We start from the raw sequence: 24,909 nt of genomic DNA, 5'->3' as shown, positions 1-24,909 counted from the left end.
TTGCAGCAAAAATAATCTTAAATAAGACAGGGTAATTTAAACCAAACCCTTTGGAAAATCAAAAATCTATTTTTTTGCATAGCCTAAAGAATTACTCTTAACTCTACAGGCTATTGCACAGAATTATATTCAAGGACATGTAATTATGTCAAAGACTTTTTTTATTTAAATATATGGCTATACACATTGGGAGTTTATCTTAATCAATACAAATCTAAATTCAACCAGCCATAACTTCTCTTGGCAAATAGGATGGCTGATAAAGCATATTGGATTTAACTGGAAAGGAAGTCAACGATTAGAAAACTCTTCCTACACCAATAGGTGTCACTACAGGAGAATAACTACAGCTTTTATTTGAATAGATGTGCGTCTTCGGGGAATAGCTGTAATTAAGTTCAATGATATTCAATCCTTATCTCTGCCCAGAGAGGTTGCTGATTTAAAAAATACCCACGCAAAGGAAACACACCACTGTCCCCAGCAATAGCTTATGTTGTAGAAGGAGCACACACGGTGTCCGCAGATAATTTCTTTTCCAAATGAACATAATTTTAATAAGGAACTGGTTTGTCCACAGCTTATGGCTTTCATGTAAATGAATGATAGTATAAATATGATTAAGTGAAAATGCAATATATAAAAAATGGCTCACAGGGATGAAGAAGCAGCTTCATTAGTTACATCCCACCTCCGATAGGCCTCTTATCATCCTGAAAGGACGATATCAATTAATTTATCTTCCCGTAGTGTATTGACCATAACCTTCAGCAGCTAATCACGTTTAAATTACAGAGGAATATCGCAACACTCTGTCATTTCAAAACCATTGGCGTATCGATCTGGGGTCTTTGAAGATGCAATTAGAATATTTTAAAAATCATTATGTGAACTCAAAACTAAAACCTAAGATCAGATTCCAACAGCCACAAAACGTGTGTCTTATAGGTGAACTGAAATCCCAAAACCAAAAGTAAATTAACTTAAAATCATGATTGTTTGGGTGACTGCTAATTTACTTCTATTTTTTTCTTTTTTTGAAAAAGAGCAAAAGGTTTTTTTTGATGTTCAACTACTCCTGGCCTCAGAGTCACTACTCAGTTGGATGACCATACTGACTTTCACCTTAAATCTCATAGAAAAAAATACAAATGTCAGAATTAAACAGGGCGAAGCTGTTGGGAGAACTTCATAGACATTTTCTATAAGTGTTTTCTACTCTAAGGGGAGATTTGAGAAACTTTCTAAGACAAGTCAAATATGTTATTAAAATCCTCATTTTATGAAACTCCAAATGCAAATGAACGTTCCCTCCTTCCCACGTGGAGGCTAGAATGAGCAAGTTCACAGGCAGAGAGAACCTTTTCCCATTAAACCCTCTCACAGAACAACAGACAGGGCTGTGCAAAGCGTGAACCACACGCTGAGGACTACGGTTCTTCTGTCCACTGCATTATTGCTTGGCCACATTTATTACCAAAAAAAAACCTAAGTCACAACTGCTAATAACTGGTAGCATTCTTTTAAACTTAACTAGAACCTTCAACCCTAGTTGTTGTATTTCCCCATAATTTTTATGTCTACACACACATGGAAGAAAGGAAATGAGTTACAAATATTTTGTTCTAAAATACATAGACTGCTTTAGGAGTTACAGGATCACCCATAAAAGTGGGGGACATTTAATAAAGAACAATGGAAGTATCTGACTTAAGAAGGAAAAGGAGATAAAGGAACTGTTTTGTAAGGCTGGGCCACCTTCTCCTCCACAGTGAAAAGCCCCCGGCCCACTGCGGGCCACAGGGCTCGGCTGGGCTGTGTGAGTGGAAGGGGCCCCCGCCCCAATAACAACTCAAGGGAAACGGGATGCCAGGGGCAGGGAGGCACTGTTCTCTTGTAACTATCATCATCAACTTTTCCTGATATTTGGAACATTTAAATGTCAGGAGACTTAGAACATGAATATTACTTACACCCCAGATTACACTGGCTGGGAAATTTTTATAATCACTGAGTTTTTGTCTGCATTGGATCATTCCACAAATGAATACGTCACGCATTTTATATAAATACATGCAATGCATGAATGAGAAAACAGAAACACAATCACCTGAGATTACTTAAAAGAATCTGGACTCTTTATCATCGAGGTGTGATGTTTTTCCTATTTTGGTGACTTGCTTTCCTATAAAGTTACCCGAGGCGCTAAGCCTAAGTCTGAAATGCTGTCGTTGGCAGATACGGAAAATGTCTGCTCTTTTACCAGACACCCCACCAATTTCATTAACCTGATATTGCAATACTAGTACTTGGTGTCATTTTAAAAGTCACTTCCTAGGGATGTAACGTGCATGATAAACGCACAATAGTTAACACAGCTGTAGGTTATACATGGAAGCTGTTAGGGGCATAAACCCTAGGAGTTCTCATCAAAGGTAAAAAACTTCTATTTCTTTAATTTTGTATCTATTTTACAGAGATATTTTATTATATCTCAATAAAACTGGAAGGCAAAAAATGTTCAAATACCTTCAAGTATAAATGAATGAACGAATGAATAATGTATATCACTCCCTCCACAATTTTGAAATTTTATTTGGGTAATAGATAAAACATACCCTTTAACGAGTCCCTTTAACCATATCTATAATTACACTGTAGAAACTTCAAAACCAAGCAAGCAAATTGCCGGTGCCTGGGAGAGGCACGAGGGGCTCCTGGGGGCTGGCAGTGGCCCCTCCCTGACCTGGGTGATGACTCTGAGATCATTCTATTTTAGCCGTACCCTTAAGTATACTTTCATAAACGTTATTTCCATTCTTCAACTAGAAAGAAGTTTATTTACGAACTTAAGCAACAAGAAAAGCGAGTTATACATTTACTTCCCCACAAATTTTAAATTCTCTATTGGATAGATGATAAATGGCACCTTTTAATTAGTGTGTAAAAATAAGACTCGCAGATAGCTCGCAAATAAGACCTCATTAAATCCTGGCCTAATGCCCGATTTCTGCTTCTGCTTTGTTTCTCAAATCATTTGCACTAAAGGAGGAGCAGAAAGAACGAATCTGGTCACACCAAGGGAATCAGGCCCACCTCTCACCAGGTAACTAGGGGGCACCCTCCTCCCCTCCCTCTCCCCCCTCTTCTTTGTCCCTTACATCTGAACGATGGGCCAGCGGTCTGCACTTCCCGTCTACTGAGTCATTTAATCCTCGCAGTTGAGGAAAACAAGGCAGAGGGGGGACCGGCAGGAGAACAGGGGTTCAGACACTCCATCGGCCCCCACGACGGCTCCAAACACGGCCGCCTGGCAAGGAAGCACCCCCCCCCCGAGACTCTACGGCTCCCAGGACAGGCACTGTGTCCCTTTGGCCCTGTCCCCTCACAGACTCTCCCTTGCTCTGCTGACCACTGCAACCCGGCTTCCGCCTCCATCCCCTTGGCTGGACCTGCCATTGCCAAGGTCGCTGGTGACCAACTGGAGACCAGGCCGCATCCTTCTTGGCCTCTGCGCAGCCCTAGGCACCGCTGATGGTTCCTCCTCCCATGACGCTGACTTTCCTGGGTTTCCTCCCCTGGCTGGAACCTCTTTCTCAGCCTCCTTCACCGGTTCTTTGAATGTGGGTGCTTCTAGGCTTCCTTCTTTGGTCCTTTTCTCTCCATGCCTATGGCTCCCAAATCTATATGTAGCCTTGCTTTGTGCCCTTCCTGCTTCTAGAACCGTGTATCCAATAACCAACGCCACACCTGCCCCTGGATGCACCTCAGTGTCCACGTGGCCCAACCTGGGCCTCGCCTCTAACTCTGTACCACCCGAGCACCCCCAGGGCAGGGACAGAGGAGCCAGAATAGATCGATTCTGCCACCAGAATTTCTCTTCAGTTCACCCTCACTGCCACTGCCTTGCCCCAAACCTCATCTGCCCGTGGATGGTTTCTGAAGCAGCTTCCAAAGCTGTCCTCTCCTCACTGCCACCCAAGGAACACACTGCAGGGCGACCTCCGTAAAGGTGACTCGCACGGGCCTTGTCCCGCTCTCAGTTCTGCAAATGCTCCCGTCACCAGACAGACGTCAGAAGCGAAATTTCTCAGCAAAATGGGGCTCTTTCACGCTTGGGAGGGGTGGATTCTTCCCTCCTGTTATTACTTCCCATGGATCCCGGCTCCCATGACCCAGACACTCCTGGCCTCTTCCCAAGCCCTCCAGTGAAGGTCCGACCCACTGCCAAGTGACTTAAGTGATGGCCGGCTTGGGACAGGCTGTCCCTTCTCCATCCCTTCGGTCTGGGGCTCCCACGCTGCCTGGAACCATACGGGCAAGTCTGTCTGATTCTGGTTCCCACAGAAGGAAGCCCAGATAAGCTTCATTTCCCAGGACAGCTTTACCAATAAAAAGTAGTCATCCGATCTTCCAGGGTCTTATTCCTTAACTGGTTCCGAACCCCAGGGAGGACAAGGATCCCTGCCCAGCCGGACACGGCCCCCCTCCAGCCTCGCTGCCAGCCCCCGGGCTCACTGCCCACTTCCCAGCCGGACAGGACCCACTGCAGATGCCACAACGTGTGCTCTCTGAATCCTGTTACACAAGTTGCCACCACGGCCCAGACATGCTTCCCCTTCTCTTCATGGCCAATTCCTTCTCACAGTCCGTATCGCGAGCATCACTTCTCCTAGGCAAGCCTTCCTCTCTAACCATCAGGTTCCCCTATGGAGACCCTGCATCCCAAATACCAAAGGTGCTAACGCAACCAGCTCCGTATTTCACCCAGGCCTTGACTGAGAACCACTGCACATTTACACACACACATACGCACACACGCACACATGCATGCACAGTCAGGGCCACGCTGAAGAGCTGGAATTCTACTTTTCAGCCCTGAATCCCTAGTGCCTGGTGCATAGGCATTGTGCAATAAGCGATTATGTAATAATCCCAAGCCAGACACGTCATCATTCACATCAGGTCCTGGCCTCCTGATCTCTACTTACAGGGCGAGGCCCCAGGACGGGGGTGTCTTTGACACTCCTCTTGCGTGGTACCAACTGGCATCGGTAACGTCCACAATTAAGCACTTAAATTAAGCTTTTAAAAATTTCATTAACGATTATGACATTCTTGGTAAAGTCCAATGTGTTAGTAATTTAATCAGCAAGATATCTTCTCTAGTTTAAATGATTTACTTGAATTAAGTCAATTAACAGAAACGTCTGAAGAGCCATCTATGGGCCCAGAGAAGGAAGGGGAGGCAGGGGAAGAGGCATGTGACCTGGTCTCTAGCCTCATGCAGCTCCCAAGCCAGGAGCAAGGTCCTCTGCATCCCACATCAATAGCTCCAAGGTTTCACCAGAGACAGGACCACTGAGAACTGCTCAAGTGCTCCGCTGGGTGGTCCCTGCTGCCCCATCCTTCTCCCTGTGCAGGTCCTGAAGGAGCAGAGGCTTCTCCATCAGGCAACAAACTGGCTGCCCTTTCACGTCCCTTTTGCCCCAGTTCACTGAGGCAGAGGAGACTTAACTCATCAACCAGCTTTGTAATGATCTGCTTTTGAACATTCCCCATCATGACGGCCCATACAACATCAGCTTCCGCTATGTGAGCCCTCCCGTATGAGCAGCACGGCCCCTTCTGGAATGAGCAGAGCTGAGCCCCACATCCTCGGGCTGCGCTGGGGAGCGGGTGACTCTGGGGCCTGGGGAGAAGTGGGGTCCGCAGCTCAGGACGGCACTGTGGAAGCACGTACACTTGACTGATGACGTAGAGTCCCAGCTAGATGCCAAATAGAAACTTGGTGTGAATCAAGCCAAATCTGAGGAAGAGGATGATCCTTCAGCTACTAGGAAAAGCTGTATGTAGCCCATTGGGGCCAATATGTGGTGGCAGTTCTGCGTAAACAATGTTAGATAGGAATTTAAGTATGAATGATAAATCTATTACAGTAACATTTTAAATGTTTATAATAGATACACTTAATGAAAATCAACTAGCATGAGACTCTAATTTTGCTCCACAAAAATATTTTAAAAGCACAATTTGAGGTTGGGGGTTCATGCCATTGTTTTATTTCTATTTTTGGTGCTACCACCCAAATGTAACATTAACTGTCTTTGCACTGAAAGGCTCTTCCATTAGAACCTTGGAGGGCTTACCAGGCAAATCCCCATAAAAAATGAAAACCACCAGGGATTGTAAATTTTCCAGTAACAAATAAAAGGTCCCCTAATGTCTCAACTCAGTTTTAAATTACAATTGAGTGATCATTAAACTATCTTGTTAATTAAGTAGAAATTAATTACCAAATTATCTATATAGTTCTGAATTTGTGACTTAGGAATGAAAAAAAGTTTGAAGTGGAATTTTTCTCAAAGTTAATGAACGTTAAAGGGGGTGTATTCTGTGTCGTTGGTAATCCTATACCCATCTCCTAGATTTGTTTTCATATGACGTTTTGGGAATAGAGGAAGCTATGCCAGAAAAACCATTAAAATGAAAAAGAGAGAGGGAGGCGGGGAGTGGGGAGAGGGGTCTTCTCGAAGGCCTCTTGGGTTGTGTGATGCTTAGTGACAATTAGTGAACCACAGGGACCCACAGCCCTGCCTGGCCCACACACCTGTGGAGATCCTGCCAAACTGAGCCGCCAATTGGAAAATACAGTCGGCTCACGTTCCAAGACAATGGGCCAATTCCACTGACCTCCACGTGACTCTGGAAATGCTAGACAGGATGCTTCATTTACCTTCCTAGGGTCAACATGTACTTGACATTCAACCAGCACTCACCAACTGGGTCAATGAATGAACAGATAGATCAACAATGGGGACGGGGTGAGGCCATGAGGAGAAGTAGGGGTGGAGAAGCAGCTGGAAACACGTTTAAGGATCCCATATGCAAAGTGTGGATCGTATCCTTAAGGCAACAGGGAGCCGTCAAAGCTATTCACGGGCCAGTGACAAGATCCAGGCGTTGGAAGGACACCTGGTCTGTGTGGTTTGCAAGATACAGGTGATCTCTACCTGGACAGTGGAGAAAGAAAGCATGGGGGGCGGGGGGGTGGGCGCAGGGTGGGGGGGATTTGGGGGACTGTGACCGAGCGGCCGTGGTCTATACGCAGGACCCCGGCTCTCAGATATTCTGTTTTGAGACTCTCGTGTCTCAGACTGCTGTTACTCTACCCTTACACATGATTAATATTTTCAAGGGGTATAGAATTCTAGGCTGACTACACGTCATTTGACGATTCAAAGCTACCAAAAGGAGTTATTCTAAGGTTATATGAGCTCACTGACGTAGTGTTAGCTAAACCCCCATAGTTTAAAACCTTTCAAAGCAGATTTGGACATTTAACCTAGTCTAAGTTTCAGTTCCTAAATCTGAGTATGCCGATCTTCCTTAGAAAGACAGGCTCTCCTGGTCTTTAACGTGTGTTAGATCTTCCTGTCGGCACGGCGACCCGCAAGGAGAAACTCATTATCTTTGTTCTAGCAAAGCTTTCATCTTTTTTGCCACTACCTTTAAAATCACCCAACTGCTCTCTCCGAAGCCGACGTGGCCCCTTCCAAACCATCCTGCGTATGGACACGTTTATCATTCTAAAAACAGGCCTGGCTAGACCACTTCCACGTTTCATCAAGACAAACTATAAACCATCAGAATAGTTTCCTAATTATAACAGATACTATTAAGGAAGGAAACATACCCTGTAACTGAACAGGTCATAAAATGAATTTAGGGGTGCATGAAAAGGAAACACTCTCCCATGCATTTGTTTTTTGATTCCTTGTCAGTGAAAACCTAATGAGAAGCTCTGCCAGAACCCCTGTGCCCTCACCTTGTGTACCTGAGCACAAAATATGACATTTCTATTATATTTTTTAAAAAACCCTCTAGGCCAAGACAGGCCATGGTTAAAAAGCCAAATTTTCTTTAATTTCTTCTAGCGAAGCTTTCAAGTTTTCAGTGAAGTAATGAAATCCGAATTCTTAATCTGAGATTCCGTTCTTGTCTGTATTCTTTTTATCTCGTTGTATTAAAACAAATTTATCTTCATTTATGTCGCAATTACCTATTAGGGTTGTTAATTTGCTGGAAATGAAGCTATTGTTTAATTGCTCCTATTAATCGGGGGATTTAAATGCCGACTGTAATAAACAGTTACCTTCAGGATGGAGCAAAGTCACGGCTGCTGACATTAATTTCACAATTTCAGAATGAGGGGAAATTTCTCCCATGTCCCAGGCAGCTGGATTTCCCTTTTCCTCCCAGAGAAAGTGCAAGAGTTTTTAAACATAAAATGTTTAAAAACTCAGGCTGAAATAAACACGGTCTATTCAACGTGTTTTATACGTGTACCTAGTTCTGATGTAAAGTTATTATTTGTGGCAGGCGAACATCAAATCATCCTGCCAGAAACCCACGTCCCTTTTTCATGCGTTTCTTCACAGCACAATTTTCTCTTAAAGCCAAGTGCCAAAGTGGAGCTGCCCACGGGAAGCTCTGGGTCCCAGCGGCCCCAGATGTTGGGCTGGCGGGCAGCAGGCACCAGGACACCAACCCCCTGCTGGGCTTCTAGGCCTCCGAAGGACACAGGGCTCCTGCGTCCACACGCAGAGGACTTTGAACATTCACTGCTCTCAAAAAAAATAAGCTTCAACATATCCCAACACGATGTTGTCAAATGTCCTTCAGCTGGTTTTGCCTGCGGCCGGGCTGGATGCGGCGCTTCTAGGGCTGGACTCCGCTTCAGTCAGCATTTCTCCGCTAGCAGGAAGGAAGGCGTTCCAATCAGCTCTGTCTGGAGTGCCCTCAGGGATGGCATCGCAGGCTCCAGCGGCCCTGTGCACCATCAGGACGCCCAGCAGACGGTCAGTTCCAGACCTTCTGAGGTTATCTGCAGACACTGAGGGATCCTCCAGTACCTCTGCCCTCCCTCCCCTCGTGCTGCCTGGTCCTCCCTCAGCACCGCCCACATTGCTGTGCCTTCTCCAGCCTGCTGACCCCACCAGCACCCTCATCTAAGACCTTCACCGCATCATCTCTCCATCACTGTGCAGGCTCCAGGTTTTCCTCTCTGTGTAGAGGAAAGAACATGATCCTACCCAGCATCTGGCACAAATCCGATGCCTGGTGGATGCCTGGAGAATCAGGGCCCCCCTCAGGGATGGGTTCACGCTCCGGACAAGTCCGAGGCGCCCAGCACACACTTGTGTCAGTGCTGCTTGGATCCAGGGGGCCTCCAGGGTCTCCAAACGGAAATGAGCACCACCGACCTGAGCAGTGACTCTCAGGAGGGCCAGTGGGGGGGAAGAGACATCTGGGCTCCGCCCCTCCTTCCCCTGCCTCCCCTTGGGCACAGGTGAGGCCAGGATGACACCTGCCAGGCGTGCATGAGCCAGAGGGTGCAGCATCGATGCCAGTGACCCAGGCAGGTCCCAGGACACGCTCGGTCCTGCCACGAGTCTTAAGTTTAATACGTGGAGTTGGCTTTTCCCTTCCACGGGCCAGGGGTGGCGGCTTCCCTCTGCACTCTGGCGTCCCTCACTCACGATCTGTTCCTTCATCCCATCTTGGAGCAGCTAGTATGTGCCAGGCAGCCTGTCAGATGCGGGAGACAGTGGGGTCCACACCGGCCTGCCGGCCACACCACTGAGGAAACAGGGACCAGGAGGCCTTACACGCTCGCGGTGAGAGCGCCCTTAAGAAGAGATGGTCACACAGCCTCCATGACTTCTTTTACTAAGGTCTCAAGAAGCAGCACTCGGCAATCTTAGCGGAGAACCCGCAAACCTCTCACTCCGCACCAGCGTTTCAGGTTCAGCACCTGCCTCCTTCCTCAACAAGTGTGTCGGGTACAGGACCAGCTGCGGGGCTTTAACAGCGCCCTGAAGAGAGGCGTGTATTTGTGACATCAAAGTGGGGATAATTTTCAAGAGGGAAATATTGATGAATTGTGAATATACTACATAGACACTGAGGAATCATTAAAAGCAAGAAAAATTTGGGGAAAGGGGGATTGGGGAGGGATAAATTAGGAGTTTGGGACTAACAGATACACACTCCTATATAATAGATAACCAACAAGGACCTACTATATAGCACAGGGAACGCTACTTGATATTTTGTAATAACGTATAAGGACAGAGAATCTGAAGAAGAATATATATGCATAACTGAATTGCTGTGCTGTACACCTGAAACTAACACAATATTGTAAATCAACTATATTTCCATTTTTTTTTTAATTTTAAAAAAGCAGGAAAAATTTGGAAGCATGACCAGGAGCACAAAGCACATCCAAGTGTCCTGCCCGAGGAGCCGGCAATGATCGGCACTGGATGAGGGCAGGCCCTGATGAAACAGAAAACCGTGGTGTGTACGTGGCCGCAGAAGCAGCAGCAAAGGTTGCATGTGTGCCCGTTGGCTCAATCCTGAGCCAGGAGAAGATGAGGAGTCAGAACGTACAAGCCAGGAGCAGTGAGGGGGCTGCTGCTGGCCGTGGGCTCCGAGCATCAGCAAAGGGAGATTCCAGGAGGCGGGAGCTGGGACCTCTGACAGGTGCGGAGACCTGGACAGGGGCTGAAACGTCACTGGTCACCCTGACCCTAGAGCTTTACTCTGACGTGCTGCATAAGATTACAAGACTCAGTACCAGCTACTCAATGCTCACTGAGCATTCATTACTATGACTCCGCTTAATGAATAGATCATCAATTAATACAAGCCAGCAGGGTTTAAAAGCAGGGGACGTAGCTTAGGTTAATCTCAAATGTAGAAAGATGTGCCAAAAGCATAAATTAAAGATCTTTCAAAGAGCGAAGCTTTCCGGACTGGGGCACTGTGATATTCTCACCAAGACCCAGGTGAACACGGAGCTGCACCTAGACTCGGGCTAGAAAACGTTCCAAATGCTACAATTAAACCCAGTGCAAATCTGTTCGAGAGGCCAAGAGATGATTAACTTTCTCTCTCCCTTATTCTCAAGTTGGATGCAAATCAGTGTCTTTCAAGACAAGGCAAGTGAAGATCCCAATAAATTGGCAATACAATTTAGATGGCAGACAAGGATCTAAAAGATAAATGGCTTAAACAAAGAGGGGGAAAAATGAACCTGTCACTTCTTCTCAACTCATCAAGCTGTCTCGCAGAGAAAGTTGATGATTCCGGAGCAGAGATGTTTCTGACACCCACTGAAGGTGACGGCGCACCCTGGATGCTTTCATCTGAAGCTCCTCACCATTTTTTCTGCACCAGGAAGCCTAAAGGACTCACCTTTTAGATCCCCTATTTTTTTTAAAAGGCCAAATTACTGGTCACAAAATAGATTAACACAGTTATGAGTCAAGTGAAAGAAACACCCAGGATAAATGCAAATAAATGTAGTGATACCGGAAGAACACAATCCACGACAAAGACAGAAGTGACACAGGAAAAAGGTGACTGCGAGAAGGATTGTAAAACACGATCAAAGAGAAGATACCAAAAGAAATGATCAAATCACAAAAATGATTATTCAAGCTAAAGAAACTGCGTGAAAATTTAAGATGAGGAGATGAAGGTAAATGAGGAATAGGAGACGAAAGGGTCCAAAATACGAAAATATATGAGACAGAAAGGCCATAAGTAGATTTTTAAATCGGGAACCTTGAGACAAATACAGTTAAGTACAATCATTGGTCTTCTGTTTAATAAATTAATATAGTTTGGTTAATACTGCCTTAACCAAATTTGGAAGGTCTACTTTGCTTCCTATGTTAAGAGACACATGCTCACAGAAAAAAAAGGGAGTTTTAGAAACTTCTTTAATCTCCCCATTTGTCACAAACACATTCTCCTACAGATATCTTTTAACTTTCAAGGAAAATGGACTTATCTATCACAACTGAAGCTGTTTTCCTATTTCCGGGAATAATTATCCTTACAACAATCTCCATTAAAAAAGACATTTTCTTCTTAAAGTGGGGGAGAAGATGTCTTGGTTGGAACCTGAGAAAATTATTCCTCTCTCCCCGGCTCTGTTAATAACAAGCCAGCCACCGTGCTCCTTGCATGAAATGCCTTGGAAGAAGTGACAGTGACACACAGGTTGAATTATACAATGTATTGTAATGCAATTAGGAAGAAGGATGAGACGACAAAACAGATTTCCACTTGGTCATCAACAGGGCTGTGTGCACTGAGTCATTGTGAGGCTCTGCCCACCAACCATCAATTATTATCATTTAACCAGCACCACCACCCAGAACCCTACCCTCTCCAATACACACAATTGCTGTGGGTAAGTCTGGCCTTTTGCGATACTTCAGCGATATTAGGCATTTAAGTTATATGAATTCGAGGGCCCAGGTAAAGAAATGATATATGATTCCATATATGAATTAATATAGCATCCTAAATAGATAACTAATAAGGCCCTACTGTACAGCACAGTGAACTCTACTCAATACTCCGTAATGGCCTTTATGGGAAAAGCATCTTAAAAAGAGTGGAGATGTGTGTATGTATAACTGATTCACTTTGCTGTACACCTGAAACTAACACAGCGTTGTAAATCAACTAGACTCCAATAAAAATTTTTTTAAAATGTAAGAAATTTAAAAAACAGCATCCTAGATCATTCTTTTCCATAGATCATGGTTACTGAAGAGTTAAGTACACAGTGTAGAGAAACTTTTTGCAAGTTTTTTTTCTTCAACAAAAAATTAAGTGTATCAATTGCCACTGTAATTACTCACAGCACCACAGGTAATTAAAAGGGCTCTAAATCTAATTTTATTTACATTTAGAAGACCTGAGGTCATCGCCGTCAAGATTTCACTTTTGTGACTAATCATGTTTAAGTATTAATTAGAGTTCGGCAGAGGATATTGATTGATTTCTGAATGTGTAATCCGCTGTGATTCAGAAACTGGGAGGAAGTCAAACTATCCCTACCTGTTACTGCCAGTTTCTACGAATTATTGAAATTCTTGCAAGACTCATGCATGCATTTTAATTCTGGAAAAGCCTCATTTCAAAAAAACAAAAGAGCTCACAGTAACACTACACACTCTCCCTGTGAGAAAGTACTTCACATTAAATTCAGTGCATCTGGACCCATCTTACCGCAAAATACTGACAACAGTATTTTAAATGGAATAACAATTGTTTTTCTTTCCCCCTAAATTTTATAATGCAAATTTATAACCGTGGACAAAAAATGGAAAGAAATGTAGCATGCACACCCATGTCCATACCACCTAGATTTTATAATTGTAGATGCTGCTCTACTTGGCTTATTACATACCCACCATCCATCCATCTTATTTTTTGATGCATTTCAAATATACGGCAGACATCAGTGCTCTTCACTGCTACACTCTTCAGCACATGCATAATTAACTGTCACGTATTAACCGTTTAAGGTTCCTTTTTTTGAGATTGAAGGTACATACTGTGAAATGCAAACATCTTAGTTGTACCATTCCATGAACCGACAAATGTCACGTAACTCAAATCACTATGAAGCTTCAGAAGGTTTGTGCCCCTTCCCCAAACCCACTCCCACCAGCCCCTCTCACCCTCAAAACCAATCTTCTGATTTTTTTTAACCGCAGATTAGTTTTGCCTGTTGTAGACCTTCACATAAATGAAATCATTCATTTACTACGAATGCCTCTGTTCACTCGACATCATGTTTTGTGGATACATCCATAATAACAAGTTTTCAAACTAACTTCATCACTGCCACACTGAATACCAGAATCCTCATTACAAAGTCTTCATCTCTTCCCAGTGAAACCCAACAGGTCCCTACGAGAAGATGGCGATCTCCTACCATAAAGAAAGTAACACCTAATGAACTTCTCCGGTCCTGCCAAGAATGAAAAAGGAACAAACTGTCCATATTTTTTGAACCTATTTCTAAATTTATCTGACCTGGGGTATATGTGTCAGCTGTAGATAAGAGGTTACAATGACTCTTTAGACCATAAGTTCAAAACCCTTTCTACACATGGGAGTCTTCCTTTAATCCACCCCAAGAAAGTATCCCTCATTAACAAAAACTGAGGAATGTTATCCTTGGTGACATCACGGTTCAAACTCACTGAGAAAAATGGCATTAAAAAAAAAAAAATCCACAGTGGACACTTTGGAAACAAGTCACAGAATCTCAGACTAGATTCTCACACCTCCACCTACACACAGCAGCAGGTCACAAAAAGTTATCATCTGTATTCCAACAGTTTAAAAGGTTACAAACTCAACAACGACATAAAAACGTCAATTCACAGCACTTACAGCTGAAGACAGTGGCCTCCTACCCGATGCCTATTCCATTGCTGCAGGATGCCCAGCGACTCTTAAGAACGTGGGCAAAGGTCACAGTGCAACTTCAACACGTTATCTTAACACGTTATCTTAATGTCGAAAACATTAAACACACAATCCCGCTACTTCAGCACCCTTCCAGGGTGATACTTAGAAAGAAAGAAGGAACTGATTGTGAGTTTTAGGAAGTTATTCAAAGAAGGAAGATAATTCTTCCACTGATACTGCTACATGTGACATTTTATCTACTAACGATATGTATGTTTACATATCAATATAAGATTTTCTAATAAAGCTTTTGGGAATTCATTTTGAGAAAAAAAAAAACCCAACATGAATAGATGAAAAGGACTCAAATGTGTTCTAGTTAATAACCCAAATCATTATCTATCACAAGAATTAGAGAAGTAATTTGAAAGGAACGCTCTCTCTTCACTGCTGACACCCCAAATCCATCTGTGGCTGAGACACAGGAGTAAAAGGCAAATGACAGCCCAGGAAATTTAATACACTAACTAAGGACATTGTCAAGAAACTTCAGAAAACACAGGGGGGCTTCCCTGGTGGCACAGTGGTTAAGAATCTGCCTGCCAATGCAAGGGACATGGGTTCGAGCCCTGGCCCGGGAAGATCCCACATGCTGTGGAGCAACTAAGCCTGTGCGCCACAACTACTGAGCCTGCGCTCTAGAGCCCGAGAGCCACAACTACTGAAGCCTGCGCGCCTAGAGCCCGTGCTCTGCAACAAGAGAAGCCACGACAATGAGAAGCCCGCGCACTGCAACGAAGAGTAGCTCCCGCTCACCGCAACTAGAGAAAGCCCGCGCGCAGCAACGAAGACCCAACACAGCCAAAAATAAATAAAGAAAGAAAGAAATTTATTTAAAAAAAAAAAAAAAAAGAAAATCCAGGGATTAATCATCTTCCTCCAAACAAAAATTATATAAATGATAAAAGATGATAAAGATATCTGTCTTTAAAACAGATTTCTCTTTTGATGCGCAAATATACAAACATGAGGGAGATAAAATGTACAGGAGCTAAAGCTATCCTTCAAATGTATTAACCAATCCACCCAACAATGGCTGGGACTTCAGGCCCATGAAGGAGAAGACGATGCCTTCCATGCTCTACACCTTGAACTGCAGCCTCTGCCCCGGGTGGGGTGGGGCACCCTGCCCATCTCCATCCTTCCTTCGCCCTGGCTGAGGCTGGCCCCTCAGTGAAGAGATAGTCCTGCTGTCCGGTCAGAGGCCTTAAACCAAATCCACAAACACCAGCGGCCAAACAGTGGACAGTCAGAGGAATCCCATTGTGTCACTGGGTCTACAGGGTAAGAAGAGTGTCACAGCTGCCAGGAGTCATGGCTTTAAGCCTCTGGATCCCACAAAAGGAATTCAGGAACTACTTACAAACTAGAGGCATTCCACCAGAGAAAAAGACATCTGATGAGAAGACTCATTTACATCCCCCAAAGCAAACTGGTAATGGGAAGACTACCGTGTGTATTTTCCCAAACAGCTTCAGCTGGCTGCGCAGCGGCTCAAAGGCGCACTGGGTCCTACCTGGCTATGACAGCTTCCAGGCACCTGAAGACTGTTAACAAGACAGGAATTCACAAAGTGTCCCCTGAAAAGATGTCTGCGCTGGGAAAGCCTGATTTAGTCTCCAATAAAGACTCGACTCTTCATTTGTGACTTTCTGGCCTTTATAAGCATTTAACTGTCATAACGTCTATAGTTCAGCATAGAAAAGGCATCATAGGGCGTTTATTATAAATCTTGCAAAACATATAAGGCCCCTTTGCACTTTAATCGTTTGCTAACAGTTACAATAAGATTGTATTAAAAATTTAAACTGCCCTACTTAAGCCATTTACCTTCAAACGTCCATTTCCAGGGAATGAATCCAAGGGATATGAATGTCGAACCCTAGCTCAGATTTATTGCACCAAAGAATATTTCTACTGATACAGCTCTGATGAGTGAAGTCTAATGATTGTAGTTTTATTACTTTTTAAGCACTTAATGGGAAAATTTAGACATTTTCACAAGACCGAGCTTCAACAAGAACGGTACATTTAAAAAGTGACAGGCTGGGGAAGGTCTATGAGATTACGTTAGACATACCCAGATGAAACAAAATCGGTGGGAATTTTAAGGCAACATCTAATGTTTGCCTCTGACATTATTGGTTTGGTTCCCCCCATCAACATCTTAAATAGTCCAGGGAATATTTAGCCAAGAGTAACCATAGAGAATTTTATTATTCTACACGTAAACTTTTAAAGCCATTTAAAAAACTCCACAGTATTTAATATTTTCCCCCACACTTAGCACCACTTACCCATAGGGAGGTTACAGAACAAATACCATAATTATCTCCGTGTAATTACCCAAGCCCCGGCAAGGAGCAACTGTTTCTATCACCAACCAGACTGTCAGCGGGAAAATTATCTTTAAAATGTTCAGAAGCAAATCAGAAAGTTTCCCTTTACTTGCAGTAATTTCCCCCCCATTTAAACCCACAGCTGTGATCCCTCAGCTTTCAATTAATGCCATGGCAGTAATCCTATCAATCACTGAGGACTATAAATTTCTTATCTTTCTCATTAGCTACACCATGGCACAGCTTAAATATAAACATACCTTGCCACCAGACTGTAAATCACTCGGCACCAGCGACTCTACCCACGGTCAGAAGGGGCAGGAATGATTTCAGCAAATCCGTCGTACGCCCGCTACACTGAAGCTGATTTACACTTCTCCAAAAAAAACAGAAAACTACCGAGATTCACACTGACACCACCTCTCTTTTGAGTTTGCTTATTTGGCTTAAAACTGGTAATGACCTGTCTTTATTAGTATTACTAAGTTTTATGTGCAAAATCCAATTTTCTGTGGAAATATATTTTTTGCTGCATCTGCCAATAATATCTTGTGTAGTTACCTGTAGCTATTAATTTTTCCAGACCTAAATCCTTCAACTTATTTTTAAAGCTGCTAAAAAAAAAAAAAAAAATCAACCATTTTCTTGAAATAAAAGCGGGCACAACTATATCAAGAGGGATGGCAGGCCCGGGGTGGGGCAGCCCCTCCAGAGGACTCGCCACCTTCTTTTTCAGGTAACTTTTGGGGTTGACATGTTGATACCAATATTCTGAGCCTCATGTGAATAGTTTTATCAGATGTTCTCTAGTGAAACTATGCGGTCCAGTCCCTTAACAAAAATTCAGGCTACCTAAGTATTTCTCCACCAGGTGCAAACTTTATAAACTGTGTCCACTCGGTGGAGCTGGTGGCGATTTCGCCCACTGGTGTCACAAAGCAGCGCAAGGACTCGGAGCCTTGGGCTGCGCTGTTTCAGGAGCTGACCGTGCTTCGGCCGTGAGCTTCCAGTTTCCCATCACATCCACTTTATGCCTAATTTAATTAATCGTATCTTTCAAATTAAAATGGATGGGGCACATTAACTCATCACCTTCAGTCTGCAAAGCGCAGAGGTTGATTATCTCCCCTGAAGGAAACCACGGACAGGCGGCTCAGGCCGTGGCAGTACCGCCATCTAGCGGCCCCCGCTGTCATTGACCCGACCTTCCAGGGCAGCTTGGGCTCTGGGGCTGAAAATATTTCTGAGCATCTCAGGAACTGCTGGGTTCTGACATATTCTAGGGCACCCAAATACGCTATTTAAAGAGCTTCCGGAGAATAAACTGTGATGAGAAATACTTACTTCATAGGGTACGGGAAGTAGACGCCATTAGTCACAAATTGCTTTCAGGTTACAAACATCTAAGACTTGAAGCATAAAGCCTGAACCTCAAAATCAAAAATAAACAGGTAACTTTGACGGTTTTGCACTGTATCTCAGTAAAGCTGTTATTTAAAAGAAAAAGCAACTCATCAATGCTGCTATTAGGATTTCCTTTTTCAAGTCCTCTAATGAGGATTTCTCAAGTTCCTGAGGATTCTTTGCTGATGACTCCACTGAGATTTTTGGTAAATATTTATCGATCAAATTACAAAGGCAGTAAGTGCAACAGGGAGGAGCATGGGTGATGGAGCTAGACTGCCTGGGTTCCCATCTCAGCTCTGCAATTGATGACCCAGATCACCGGCAGGTGACCTGGCCATTCTGTGCCTGCTTCCGTCTCTGTCTACGCCTCATGGGAGGGGGGTCTGAGGAACAAGTCATTTGATGAGCAGGAAGCACAGGAAACGTGCCGGCCTCGTGCAGAGGGACCACAGGGTGTGGGTGATGTTGAAGAGATGATGATGAGGAGCTGGGACACTGACTGGTCTGGACACCACCTCTGCTCTCTTGGGAGTTTACAGGTCAGGTGAGGAGCACGGCCGTCAGACAGACCATCACCACTAAGCCTGTGGAGCCCTTACTCTTTGTCAGGACCTGATCTGATCACTGTACCGTGACTGACTCACAGCAGCCTACTGTCACCTGTTAACTGAGAGACCTGGCACCTAGCCCCAGGTACGGGGGCAGCAGAGAGGCAGCCGCCTGACTTCAGGGTTCCGATCTGAAGACTGAACTTGGCGGGAGAGAGGGGCTTCGAGGACAAAGAAGCAAGGAGGGCATCTGGTGGAAGAGAAAGGAGCATGGGGCAGGTAGGAGGAGGGTGTGGATGCCGAGAGGTGCAGGGGTGTGAGGGGGACACGGGAGTCAGGAGGGTCTCAGGACTCACAGACTGGGGGGGGGGGATGGTCCACCCCAAGCACAGCGGGGAGTCTCGGAAAGGCATTAGGAGGCGCTGTCTGATAAGACCTGAATTTAAAAAGCACTGCCAGAAGGACTGGAGGGGGAAAGGGGGGACGCCTACAAAGTGGAAAGCGCAGAGAGGAGCCCAGTGGGAAGGGCAGTGGCTGGGGCCAGGGCACTGCTGGTGGTGATCACACAAGATAAGTGACCAGAGAACCAGCCAGTTAAACCGACAGAACTTGGTGAAGCGCACATGGAAAGGAAAGCAGAGAGGGGGATCAGAGTGGCCCCAGCTGTCCAGTCCCAGTAACAGGATAGATGTGTTGGGACTCCAGGATCAAAGGGGCAGGTGCGGAGCCTGCGTGCCCCTCGGTACCCAAGAGGAGCTGCCCCGTAGACAGCTGATGGGGGCAGCTCTCAGAGAAGGGCTCTCCACTGGCAGAGGGCTGAACTCCGCTCAAGCAAGCAGACATCTTAGGCCAGAGGGGACAGGGTGAGGAGGAAAAGCAAGGCCAGGACAGAGCCAGGAGGGTCACAGAATGAGCCCCCAACCCACAGCAAAAAAAAAAAAAAAAATCCATTTTATTAAGAACATGTTCATGCGGAAGCATACTGAAAAGCATACTGAATAGTACAATAAACACCTTGTAAACCCACTGCCTACATGCAACAAATGCAAACATTTTACTCTGTCTTATTTCTGTGTTTATTAGCTGAACCAATTAAGCAGCAGATTATCATTTCCCTTCAGCCCTAAATACTTAGAACACGTTCCTTCTTGAAGCAAGGACATTTTCCCACACAGCCACTACGCCATCGGAGACCCACAGGAGAGTGCGAGTCTGTGCCCGTGTGCAGGGGGCTTGAGGACGCTCAGATGACTTGCTGGAGAACATCAGTCCCCAGGATCAAGGGGATGAGACGCGGCTGGAGGTGGGTGCAGGTGTAGGTGCAGGCGCAGGGCATCATCCTTTGCACTAACAGAAGGCAAAGAGCTCAACCAACCAGGGCACCGGGGAGGCTGCAGGTGGGCACGGAGGGAGCTCCTATTTGTCTCCAAGACAAACAGAAAAACAGACAACAGGACCGAGGGACAGAACCCTTCAGCACCGCAGTTTTCTCACGTTTGCCCCACTTCTGCTCATTTCATCCCTCCAGCTCGGAAGAGCCCAGTGAATCACTTCTGTCTTGACTTCCCCGTTTCTCTGCAGAATCCAGCCCGTCCTCTCCAGCGAGCAGACACCCACAGGATATGTGACACCCATAGGCTCACACAGGTGAGCCGAGAGCTCACCTGGTGCCGGGGCCCGGGCTCGGCAAATGGGCACAGAGACGAGCAGAGCCGCATCTCCTCCTGCTCTGACACTGCTTCCCGCTCGGGGGAGAAGGCAGAGAGGGGGGCGAGGAGAGGGGCTGCGAGCTGGGTGCCCACGTCTGAGGGACCAGAGGACTCTGCTCAGTGGAGGGCATTCCAGGCCAGGGCAAGGGCGTGGCAGCTCGGCGTACCTGGGCCACAGGTGTGCAAAGGGAGGGACGGGACAGGACGCAGGTGTCTGTCAGCCCTGAGGGAGGGTCCTCTGCTTCTCACTCCTGCCCAACTCCCACCTGGGGGGGCGGCTGGGGCGGGGGACACGGGGGGCCCTTCATAACCCACAAGGAGCTGCTGCCTGAGCGAATGCAGGTCAGCGGCAGGAGGTGCTGGGCCAGCAGTCAGGGGTCTGGGCCGCCCTCACTGCCATCCACCCTGCCTGCGGGTCTTCAAGTTGGGAAACGCCTCCCGAGAGGGGCTCACAGCCACAACCAAGTTTGGAAACCTCCATGGTGGTTGCCAGGGAGCCATCAAAGGCTTCTGAGCAGAAAAGAATCATATCTAAGCTCCATTCTAGGCGAGGGCATGGAAGACAGTGCAACACAGAGGCTGAGAGCAGGCTCACCATCTGGATACAGAAAGGAGGATGCTGACCAGCCGTGCGGGTGATGGCGGGACTTCCGAGAGGGCAGTGCGGGGAGAGGCCGGAGGGCTGGACGCAAGGCCGTGCCCGCCTGGTGTTCACAACCAGCCCCCTTAGTCATTCAACCACAGTTAACGGGAAGTTACCGTCCGCTGGACCCTGTGACCGCCGTGTTGACTCAGATCCACTTCCTGCCCTCGTAGAACTGAAGGTAAAATCATTTCTAAAGAGGGTCTCACATCTAGTATGGATTCAGAACAAAACAAAACAAAGCACAGTCTCCTCAGCTGTACGATGCCCTGTGTCTACGCTTTCCTACGAAACAGAAAATACTGCAGGAGAGCCATTCACGGATACAAGTCAGCAGAGGTACAGGGTGATCCCAGGCGCGGGGAAACGTACAGCCTTAAAGGAGCCAGCGGGCTGCCTCCACGTTCGTTACGTGGTTCCTTGAAAAACTCGTCACAAATTCCTAAAACTCGTTTCCAACATTTTTCTGTCTTTGAAATACTTCCAGGAGACTAACTGCTTGATTAATTTCATGGACGTAGAACTTCAGACAAAGTAAAGGCTCTCCCCCCGCCCCAAGACCCCAGAGGAAACTCAGAACAGCGAAGTCCGGGCAGCAAGTTAGAGCGCGAGCAGGTTCACGCTGGGTGAGCCCGTGTCTCGGGGGAAGGACCCTGATGCTTCTCAGCCTCACAGATCAGTAAGCACTGACCTCCCGGCCGATGGAGAACCCGGGCTGCTGACGGAGGAAAACACAGGTCTATCAAGCTTCCATGGAGACTCGCCCTGAAGATGCTGCTCTTCCTGTTTCAACGGGAAGAATGCCATTACATCCATGACTGTGGAGAACAGCTTTGATTTTTCTCCTGGTAAAAATCTTTGCTGGTTTAAAATGCTCTCAAGGCAGTTATTTCAGCCATCGGGGCTCAAATGAAGGCGACATCAATGCAAATCTTCTCCCACTGAGGGCAACCCTCCCCACTACTTGGTACCCAACGGTGGCCGATTACAGTTTGGGAGCTGGTCCATCTCTGCCATCACCGGTCCGTGCGCGGACACTGGGCACGGCCTGGGGCTCCCACACCGCGATCTGAACCTCTTCCTTTGCCCCACGAGGCTGCTGGCCGACTGACTGCACAGCCTCCGACGCCCTGTCCAGCACTGCATTCTACCCGCCATCTTATTTTTATCAAACTACTTGAACTGCCCCTCGACTGTTCCCAGAATTGACATGAAGGGAATCCTCTCCAGGAAAAATCAAATTCGAATCTCAGAAGGAAGTTCTAAATCTTCTCTACTGACGCGTACATTTGAACTGTACCCTTATCAAGGTGCAGGTGGCCTTGTTTTTGTGGCCCAGGGACAAGCCCAGGGGACCTGAGCGAATGGAGGGATGAATGGACCAGCCCACGATTCAGAGCATCTCATTAGCGTTTCCCTCCCGCTGCCCACGCATCTCTCTCATCTTAATTCTCTTTCACAAGATGAAAAACGGTAATTACTTTAGAACCATCTGTTTTCTGAGACTTCACCGAAAATACCAAAATAAGTTCATTTGAAAGCTCTGATTGGAACCCAAGCACCGCCATAAAGATAAAGGCGGCTTGCTGGAGCAAAGGTAATTGGGAGCCACCTGACAACTATTTTAATTACTGCATTTACACCGGGCTCCACTTCCAGCCCTGGCGTTATTTCCATTTTAAATGCTACATTTCTCAATCGCTGCTCGCTTTACTATCAGCAATTTTTTAGGCTGTACACACGAAGGTTGTGATTTTTTATTCGCATTTTCCCACCGCCTGCTTGTCGTGCCCAAGTCCACGCTGATGTGGGAGAGTCTTGAGGCGATGTTTTGAGGGGAGCACGAGATCCTGCAGACACCGTCCTTTCTGAAAACAGGAGAGACGTGCGTCCACGTCTCAGCCGTACCATTTACACTTTAGTTACAGGCCCTCCGTCCGCAGACACCTGTCTCCTCATCCAAAAGAGGAGGTAACAGTACTAAGGATCCTTAAAAGCAGTTGTGGATGTGGTGTTGTTTTGTGGATTTTCCAGCCATGGGTTCTTAATTAGACATATGCCACATTCAGGGGCGGGGGATGTCTGTAACATCCTGACAAAAGGTATCTATTATTTGAATTTTCTTTTCAAAACTTAATACAAAGAAGCTCAAAGGTCTGGATGTTCAATTGCAGAATATATCAGAATGGGCAAGACTAAGAAATTTAGCTTTCGTTCAAGTAGTAACTAGTGACTACGTACTATCTCTTGATGCTATTTTTGCTAAGGATCCTAGAAAAAAAGAGATTGGTGGAAATGACCAGCAGGTGGGATAAAGGGGTAGTCATCTTAAGCAGAAAGAAAAAACTCTTCAGTGAATTTTGGTAATATTTTCAAGAAGGAATTCATTTTTCTAGGTGTGAGGAAAAGAAAGGCAACCAGGGGGACTCAGTTAATTAGTAGATACACTGTGGTTACCCAGAGAGACGCCCCTCCCCCTGCCACCGCACCCCTTTAATAGGGGAGAATGTGACTAACCGAGCAATTCACTTAACAGGTCCTCAAGAACCGTTTTTTAATGAATGAGTCGGTGTTATTTAAAAGATCTAAAATTTATGGTGAGTTAAACTGCGTCCAGAACACAGAAGGGGAGAGGTGTTTACAGGAGACTCAGTGCATTTTGGCCTACATCCAGATGGAACTGGACAGAGCCGTCTCAACACCTTTCCTGGATGGGTGAGGCACAAGCGCCAACCCCAGAAGGGCTCTGAGACTTCCCTGAGGGCAGAGCGGGACCAGCTCGCATCTCTGGGAGGCCTTCCGCTACTTCTACGTTAGGTAGATATTCTTTTTCAAAATCCTCCAAGCTAGCCACAGATACATTTCAGCTATTTTGGTCACCCCTACAGGGAAGCAATAATGGGAATAATGTCCCCACTCCACAGGTGGGTAAGTTGAGGAAGTGAGACGCTGAATCGTCACGTACGGCGGGAAGATGAACATGGAGCCCAGTGTTCTGTGGTCCAGCCCAGCATCCATCCCTGGGCCACCCAGGGGCGATGGTTTCTTGGTAATTCACTCAGGAACATCTGAGATTATGATTCACTATCTGTTGAATTCCCAAGCCTATCGGCGGGTAGCGATTCAATAACAGCTGTCTTTACGGGATTAAGCAGGAAATTCGTCGAGAGAAATCGGAGTTTTCCGGTGTCTCATGTCATTAGTGACGGCTCAGCCTGTCTCATCATTAGCAAAGTTATAAGAAACATCTGGGCTTTGAGATGTTCCATTTACTTCAACCACCTTCTAAATAGAATAGTTCAATAATTCCACCGGAGTTCTGTGGTTTTCTAAACCCTGGATGAATCCGCTTTTAATTCCCATCACACTTACTTTGAAACAGGCAGAAGGGCTGAACAATAAAATACAAAATGTAATAAAGCTAAAAAAGGAAAATATTCTGAACCCTGGACTCATACTCAAATACTTTTCTAATCGTCTACCAACTCCCAAATCAGCTGCAGTTTCAAGCATGCCTTTTCCTGTTCTGAAAAGGCTAGTTGGGACATACCAACTGCCAGGCACTGCTAAGGCTGAACGTGTAGCTTCTGGCTAGGACCCACTGTGGCTGGTCAGTGTCACGTGGACCTGGGGTTACTGTGGCACCTCCAGGCGACGGACAAGAATCCAGTGTCACGCAGCGAGCGTGCTGATGTACACACACTGCACTCAATCAACGCTGATGGAGGTCAACCGGGGCCAATGCCAATGGTGGGTCTCGGCACCATTTCTCACAGCTGCCTGGCAGAAGTACCAATGCAGCTTCTTGTGCATAAACTATACCCGTTGAATCAATGGAATGGATTTGGGCTGTGGACCGAACAGAGAGAAGATGCAGTGGCCGAGGACGGGGTCTCAGGACATTCCATCGA

The 24,909-nt window shown here is 46.1% G+C and overlaps 1 protein-coding gene across 4 annotated transcripts in view; it reads right to left on the bottom strand.

The window, feature by feature from the left end:
• Positions 1-24,909, bottom strand: part of AGAP1 (ArfGAP with GTPase domain, ankyrin repeat and PH domain 1) — a 543,249-nt gene that overhangs the window by 278,423 nt on the left and 239,917 nt on the right. The window lies entirely within an intron of this gene.

This window comes from Eubalaena glacialis, chromosome 1, assembly GCF_028564815.1.
Source record: "Eubalaena glacialis isolate mEubGla1 chromosome 1, mEubGla1.1.hap2.+ XY, whole genome shotgun sequence".
NCBI classification, from domain to species: domain Eukaryota; kingdom Metazoa; phylum Chordata; class Mammalia; order Artiodactyla; family Balaenidae; genus Eubalaena; species Eubalaena glacialis.
This window is presented reverse-complemented; position numbering and strand designations above follow the sequence as displayed.